The sequence below is a fragment of the Rhea americana genome, unplaced genomic scaffold (genome assembly GCF_003343005.1).
Source record: "Rhea americana isolate MKP2758 unplaced genomic scaffold, rheAme1 scaffold_156, whole genome shotgun sequence".
NCBI classification, from domain to species: Eukaryota; Metazoa; Chordata; class Aves; order Rheiformes; family Rheidae; genus Rhea; species Rhea americana.
The window spans coordinates 1,920,938-1,928,942 of NW_028185661.1; positions in this window are offsets into that span (position 1 = coordinate 1,920,938).

The window sequence follows — 8,005 nt, forward strand, 5'->3', positions numbered from 1 at the left end:
CAAGGTATATTCTAATGCTGGTAGCACATGTTCTTTTTAAGCAATAAGAAAGTTTAGCAAAAAAGCATCTGTCAACATTATTTAAATAACAACTACAAAGCTGTGTCAGCACTACATGCCCCTTTCTTTCACTTTCTGCAAATGTTCACAACCAATCTGCTATTGTTCACAGATCAAACACCATGCACACTCAGGAAATATTACGTGGTGACCTGCAGCACATAGTCCAGCCTCTGAGAAACATCATTCAGGGTGTGCTAGACAATCAGATATGATTTTGGTAATGCTGTGAATTATAAGCAGAAAACAAATCAKTCTGTCCCCTTTTGCCCTAATGAATGGAATCGTTTTCTTTTCACTGCTACCACTTTAGAGCAGCATGGTTTCCCAAAGAGAACAGCAAACTTCATGAGGCTATTATATGAAAGCCAACCAACTGTTGCAGCAGCACTCCCTAAAGCACTACAACATCTGTATMTAGCTTATCCTCTACTTACACAAACAGGCAAACCTGTGGGCTTTTTCTGTACCTGTGCAGAGTTTCTCCCCCAAAATCAAGGTGGGTTGAATGATGTTAGCTATCATTATCAAGTAACTGTTGGATTAATTGGAATGATATATTTGATTGTTGGTTGTAGGTTTAATTCTTTTTTTTTAATTAGCCTTGTTTCACTTAAATTTTCCCTTTTAGCACAAGACATTTTTCTGAGCACTCTACTACGCAGGCTTAGGAGCAAGCATTTTACTAGAAGCAGCATATTTTAAGTAAACATTAGTGCAAAACAGTGCAAYGTGCCCCATATATCCACCTTGTATGCTTGCTGAAGAGGCTGTCAAGATCCAGTGTAGACTTCTTCCCTGAGATAAGGAGCAACCAGGGATCGAGCCCAGGGAAAAATYTGTGTTCTTGCCTCTGCCTAGCGGCTCACAGAGATCCTCCTGTCCAGTGCCTGGCCTATACTGGGCTCACTGCCCAAAAGGGCACCCAGGCAAGTGCTTGCTGCTGTATCTTCTACTTATCTTCCATAGAAAACCTAATCTTGGTTTGTGGACGTCCTCACTTGTTGTAATGGAAATCACCACAATTTCCATATATTCAGCCTGAGCAGGGAAAATTTGAAAGCATTTTGTGGTGCTTAAAGATCCTCTGGTCATTCGCTGCTGGTGAGAGACTGAGAAAGCTCTTCTAGAAGCTGTAGAACTGACAAGCAGTACTAGGGACTCTGAAATATCTGAGGAGAGGATATTTCTTCATATAGTTATGATGAGAATTAAAGAAGRGAAAAGAAATATTATTTTATATGATGATCCAAATTGTAAGAAATAACTCCAGTTACCCTGAATCACAGGTTGAGGGGAGGCTGCCTTGGCTAGCTGTGGTCATTTGTGATGCATCACCAGCTAATTTTTTCACAAGCTTCACATGATGTGTTGAGCTACACCATGGCAGGGTGCAGGAATCCAGCCATCAGGAAGTATACAACCAGGAAGCATCCACACTCCCATCCCTCTCTTTGCCCACAGCAACATCCTCGCTCTGGAGTTTGGTACTCATAAATATATTACTGGCTAGGTCTTGGGTAAAAAGTCCATAGGAAGGACACTGGAAGAAAAACCCTCTTGTTTGCAAATATACATTTTTTTGACAGCAAAAAAAAATGCAATTTGATTTGGATATCTGGTCACCATTTGGCAGCACAGGATTGACACCAGCAGAAAGGGCCTTTGCTGCTCTGAATCCAATGCACAGCTGCAAGGGAAAGAAACAGCTCCCCTTTCTTAATGCTTCATATTCCTCTGAATAATAATTTATTCTACAAGTGCCATTTCTAGTTGAATAGATGAATTCTTAATTGCTGATAAAAGATCTCTGAATGATGCATGTGGGACACCTCAGCAGGATTTTCCCTTTTGTCTTTTGCTCTGCTTGTATGGCCTTCTGAAAATAAGACCCTATTGTGCAACAGTAGCACTAATTATTTCTACTCAGCTTTCTGATCGAAAGTGGCATTAAAGGTTCTCTTCTTCTAAASAGCAACCAAAGAAGCCTTTATTGAAGAAATGGAAAGAAAAAGTCTAAGTAGATTTTTTACTACAGTAATTGGTGCATTTTGACTTCCGCAACCTGGTTAAATTATTAAGTTATCTTGCAACCTCTACTCTTGATGTTGTGTTGWACTTTCTTTTAGGCATAAGAACTACATCGAGCAAGAAATATCATTTAAGGTGGACTATCCCCCACACATTCCTTACAAGAAACAGTGCTTTGGAGAGCCCCTCTAAAAATCTTGCTTTCTYCTCCCTCCAAAATAAAATTTGCTGTTGATAGACTGAAGTAGTAAACTGTGATGTTCCCACACTAAGTAAACTAATCAAACAGCAAAATGAAGGTGACACAGAGCTATGATTCAAACTCTTTTCTTGTCACTCCCTGCCAGGCCCCACAAAAATACTCCTCTCACCCTTGAACACCATGACCAAAGGCCAGGGTAGCTGATGCCCAAATGGGAGGGAGATTATACTGTCATTTTATCCCACATACAGGTAAACAGCTCACTTTGCAGYCTAGCTAGTGATGTGCCATTTCAGGTGGGATGAGAGAAAGGCTCCTTTTTTTCCTTTAAAGAGACAGACATTCTTCAGTTTATTTTATAGCTGCAGATGACATAGCTGTCTAGTGGAACACTTCTGTGAAGAGAAGTTAGGAAAAGAGCCAGGATGGGGGTGGAGGTCTACAGCTCTGCCCCTCCRTTTGATGCTGTGTCTTCTAGAAGTCACCCAGTGTAACCCAACATTGATCAAACTATTTTTGTAAAAACAGTGATCCCAAGAAAGTTTTATATCACACACBTGTGCTATAGCTCTCGGTTCCTTTTTTTTTTTTTTTTTTTTTTTCCAATTACTTGGAGCCATATAATAACTTTCACAGGCATACCACAGGAGACTGCCAACATTTCAAACATTTCCTTGATGTAGGATGATCACAATTGAAAGGAATGTGATTTTATTCACAGTCAGTAAGGTTTTCCTTAATCTCTGAGACTAAATCACTGGATAGCTTTTAATCTCCAAACTAAATCTTAATTGAGACTTATTGTCATTTAGGTTACTGCATGACTCTTCTAACCAAAATACTGAGGTGCCTTTGAAGCACTGGGACAAGAACCCAACAATAAACTACTGGAACAGTAATGTTTAACCATTTTCATTTTTGTGAGTTGCTTATGCAAGAGAGCTTTTCAATATTTGGAAAAATCTGATCAAAGTTCCTTTTCAGTATTAAAAATGCTTTATTTGACATGCTCAGTCTAACCTACGAATAGTGTAACTGAGCCAGGCTTCCATGGACTAGGAATAAAACYGGTGGTTTGTGTCCCAGGGTGCTATAATTTTGCTTTGTGTTGCACACAYATATTTTTTTTCCTATCAACATGAGAATTCAGCCTCTTGAGAGTGATACAAAACCAAACCAAAACACCTCCTCCCCCAGCATAAGTCACTAGCAATTGGATTTCATCTAGACATCAGCAAATGCAGAGCAAATCAAAGCACAGGCACAGAAAGGACGTCATTGCAGTTCAGTTGGTGGTAACCATATCATTAAAATTAGTAGCAGGGATCCTGGCATGAGTGAGGAAATTAGGGATATTTTGGTGTCATTTCTACGAAAATAATTTGGGCTTCCTCCAAGCACTGTAGCACCTAATTGCAACAGTTTGTCCCATGAATTAGGTTAGCTCCATTTTCAAGTGGAGCAGAGGGCATTTTTGGTCCTCAGTGCCAGGCTCACCTATAGATGGAAAGGAGCTGCATCAGTAGCATCAGGTGGACCAACTGGACAAAGTCCTGAGCAATCTGATCTGAAATCAATGTTGACCTTGCTTTGTGCTGGACTACGAGACCCATGAAGTTCCTTCCAATCTGAATTATTCTGCAATTCTAATACTCTAAACTGTTATCTGTCAAAAAAGGCATTGAAATTCCAATAGTCATCACTGGACAGCTCTCAAGATCATGCAGGTAAATTACAGTCATCTTTGGGGCTTGTATCACCAATAGCGTCACATGCATTTARCTCAAGAAATTCTAAGGCAAAAGCTCAAAGTTTATTGCCATTATAATCATGTGACCAGCACTGACCAGGACCAATGCTGATCTGCTAAGACCTGGTCTAGTGCCAAGTAAAGTTACTGGAAAGTTTCCAAGGGTTCATATCAGCTGACTTCAGATGGAGATATCCARATCTGAACTCATTATTGGCAACCAAATTGCTGTCAGTGAAAAGAAATAAGTCCACAGCCATCCAAAATAGGTCATACAGATTACTGCCAGATAAAAGTCTCCTCTCCATTAACAAAGGAAGTCTATCCAACTACTCCAGATACAGATGTATGTAGTGCAGATCTCAAGTTTGGCGAGGTGGATCATACCCCTGCTGACTTTAATGGGGTGGAGCATAGGGGTGAATTAGGTTTGGAGCCTGTTGAGGCCAGTGCAGATAGAATTGAAACTAAAAATATACAAACTCCATTAAGAAATACACTTCTTGTACAATCTCAAGTCCTATTCCTACAATTTTGTGTTCTTAACACTTACTTATTGTGGAACTTTTTATTCCTTCTTGACTGCCATGAGCGGATCAGGTTTGAGGTCTAGAAGAATAGAGATGGAGTGAAATTTAATACTGAAAAGCATAAGAGAAATACCTGACTCTACTAGTTGATCTTACAGATTTTACACATACTGTAGGATTCAAAAACTTTTCACTGATCTTAAGCCTATATATATTTTACTAGGCTTCATCCTGACTTCACAGTATGGCTGGTAGGAGCTTCTGCTCACGTGCAGCAGTAGAAAAGGCCAATGTCATCTTCCAAACGACCAGAGGAGATGTTTCCAGCACAGATAGTTGTGCCAGGCACTGACCCTTCTCTAGGACACCATGCACGTGGTAGTGACTTGTGCACAGAGCAGATGGAGAACAGCTACCCACAGTGACCAGGGCTGTGGGAAACTTGTCCTCACTGCATAGGTGGGGTTGACCGTGAAACTGCAGAGCTAGTTTCTGTTGGCAAAAGCATGAGGCCATATGGTGACGTGAATTGAGACAGTGGTATGGTTAAAAATAACCTTGTGGGAGGGGAAGGAGGCTGGACAGAGAGCAGTTCCCCAGCTAAGTTCTAGTCCCGGTTAGGCAAATGGCCAGGGAGGCAGCAGTGGTGGCCCTGAGGACAGACAGGAGCAAAGGTGATGGGAAGAAGGGAGGGACTGCTGCTCTCAGCACATTACCAGCTTATACTGGCTGAGATGGAGCACCAAWTAACTGTGTTAGAAACCCAGCAAGTTCAGCCTACACGAATGGAAGGTGACGAAACGTCTGCCATCTACAAATACACAATGGGAAAACATCACAGAATGAGCTATTTATCTTATTCTCACACCCTAAAACTAGGTGTATCCTGAACAGACAGTTGTACTGTTAGTGGAAATTATCAGGTTTTAAACCTGGAGAGCGAGGCTCCCCTCCGCCAACACGCTGATGTTTCTTTACAGCTGTTTCTTTTTCCCTCTCTTCAATTGAGTTATCTCCTTCAGTCTTCAGCAATCGTCTTCACAAATAAAATAAGAGCCAAAATGAAAGCCCTTTGGCATTCACCCACTGTTGCAACGTTTCCTGCAGAATGATTTCTCATTATTAGTATAAAGATGCAAGTGACAGACAGGTCAGAGAGAAGTGACAGCTTTCATTGGGCAAACTGAAATCCCGAGGAAAAAAAAAAAAAAAAGCTTTCAAGTACACAGGTCGCTGAGGAAATGCTGTGTGCTGCATGACCAGATCTTGCCTGTTTTCTCTTACTAAATATTACCCAGTCTAGTAGAAATTGTTGTGAGTCACTATCAAACTTCCTTCTTTTCAATATGTTTAAAGTTTTCATCTCCCATTCTGCATTTCTATTTTATTGCATTTGGTTTTATACTGGCTGATCCAGTCAGTTCTTCCTGTATTTACTAACCCATCTCTAGGTACCTGCCACCACCATATCTAGATAACGGAGTTCCTGAGAGAAAGTATAAAAATGGAAACAGAGGTGATTGAGAGCTGAGTCACAGAGGTCCTTTTCTACACAGCCAAGTCATTTGTCTTTGTTTACTTAGGAAAACTTTCAGTCCAGATCAAAGCCTCGTTACTCAAGTCTCATCTCTAATTTTCTCTCTGCATATTTTGCCCCTGTACTCTTGCTGAGTCTAAGAACAAATTCATGGGCACTTGCTCTAAGTAGCCCAAAACAGTCACACAAAAAACTGCAGCTTATGCTACAGATGTAGCCACAGAAAACACACATGGACAAGCCAGAAATCTGAACACACCTCCTACCATAAGTATTAAAATTACCATTATTAGTCACTGTTTAATGTAGCTCTCAGCTTCCAGTTGCCTGGCAGAACATTCAGATCCATTTCTGACTTTCTCTCCCCACTTTAGGAGAGAGGCTTTGCAATTTTTGTGCAACTACTCAGAAAGAAAATAAACCCAGAAAGAAAATAAATTATCTTCTGTTTCAATCATGCCACTTGCCTCAATTATATTAAGAGGTAGTGAATAACTRGCTGAATGCTACCAAGCAGCATGCTAAATTCCCTAACTAACCAAATGGAGACAGCTCTAGAGTTTCCTCTATGGAAAGCTGACATGTTGTTTGGGAATGCCAAGCCAACCAAGCAAACAGGTTATCAAAACAAACTTTTCTAAATGTGTCTCATGAAACAGAACAAACATGTGGGCAATGCTGTTGCTATGAAAGGAAGGTATGCAGAACCCCAGCCCTTAGACTAACTCTATACTTCGGCTAGCATAGCTGTAAAGACAACAACGTTTGGGGAAGGGGGGAGGGGAAGTGAACCACCTCCATCAAAAATTTCATCCTAGCTAAGATTTCAGCATAGACAGTCAAACTAACACTAAAAAGTTCTTCTGCTGGCAAAATTAATTCCTTTTGTAAAATTAATCTACACTATAAAGGCAAAAAGCGTTTGGGAGAGTTCAGCCCATATTACAAGTTCACTCTTCCCCCATCAGTTAGAGTTAAAGACTTCTAAGCTTTACAGTACAAATAACTGATACTTTTCAAACTCTGAGTATACAAGACRGGGAAAGGTACAGGGTCAGAAGAACACATGACAATGTGTGTGGTTAATGCTTAGGYAAACACGATACCCTCTGAACGTGGCAATAGCTTGCATGTAAGGCCAAAATCCTTCCAACCTCTTACAAACTCAAAGCATACTGAATAAACATGGAATGTGTTACTCACCCATCACCTACGCAAAGTGACATATATGAGCCTAAGTAACAGGAAGGCCTTACAGAAGGAACTAAGAGACTTCTTAAAGTATATTTTTACTGCAGTCACTTAATCCTGGTCCATGATACTTTAGCAAGGCTATCTCAGGTACAAAGCATTTACACACCTGGTTTCACTGCACCATTATATTTTACATGTGSCCAATAAGCTTCATCAATTAGACCRYGCTGACCTGCGCAGTAGTGGATGTAGCTTATTTATGAGAAAGCCAGGTATGTCTCTAAGCTGAGTAATGACCTACTATGCCTTCCCTTCATTCAACTCCTGTCTGTTTATCTGGAGGATCAGCCTCTCTGTGCCCTCCACTTCTACTTCACCCCCACTCCACATCATTCTCTAAAGTGCRGTTACTTCATACAAACCATGTTGAGAAGATAGGTGTGAAGATACGCATGCCTGCTAGTCTGCCCATCAGATTTGCCTGCATGGCTTTTTCCACAGGCTTTTTTCACCACACAGGATATTCCCCTAAAATGTTAGGGAACAGTTTTTCAGGCTGTATGTGCTACGTAGCATTTACTTACCTGCTCTGGTTGGCATATGAGTACRGCCAAATGTCTAATGTTTGTGTTGCTACAACATCTACCCGGGAAAAAAGCACAGGACTTTGCAATTCTTACTTTGCACGGTTACAGTCCACT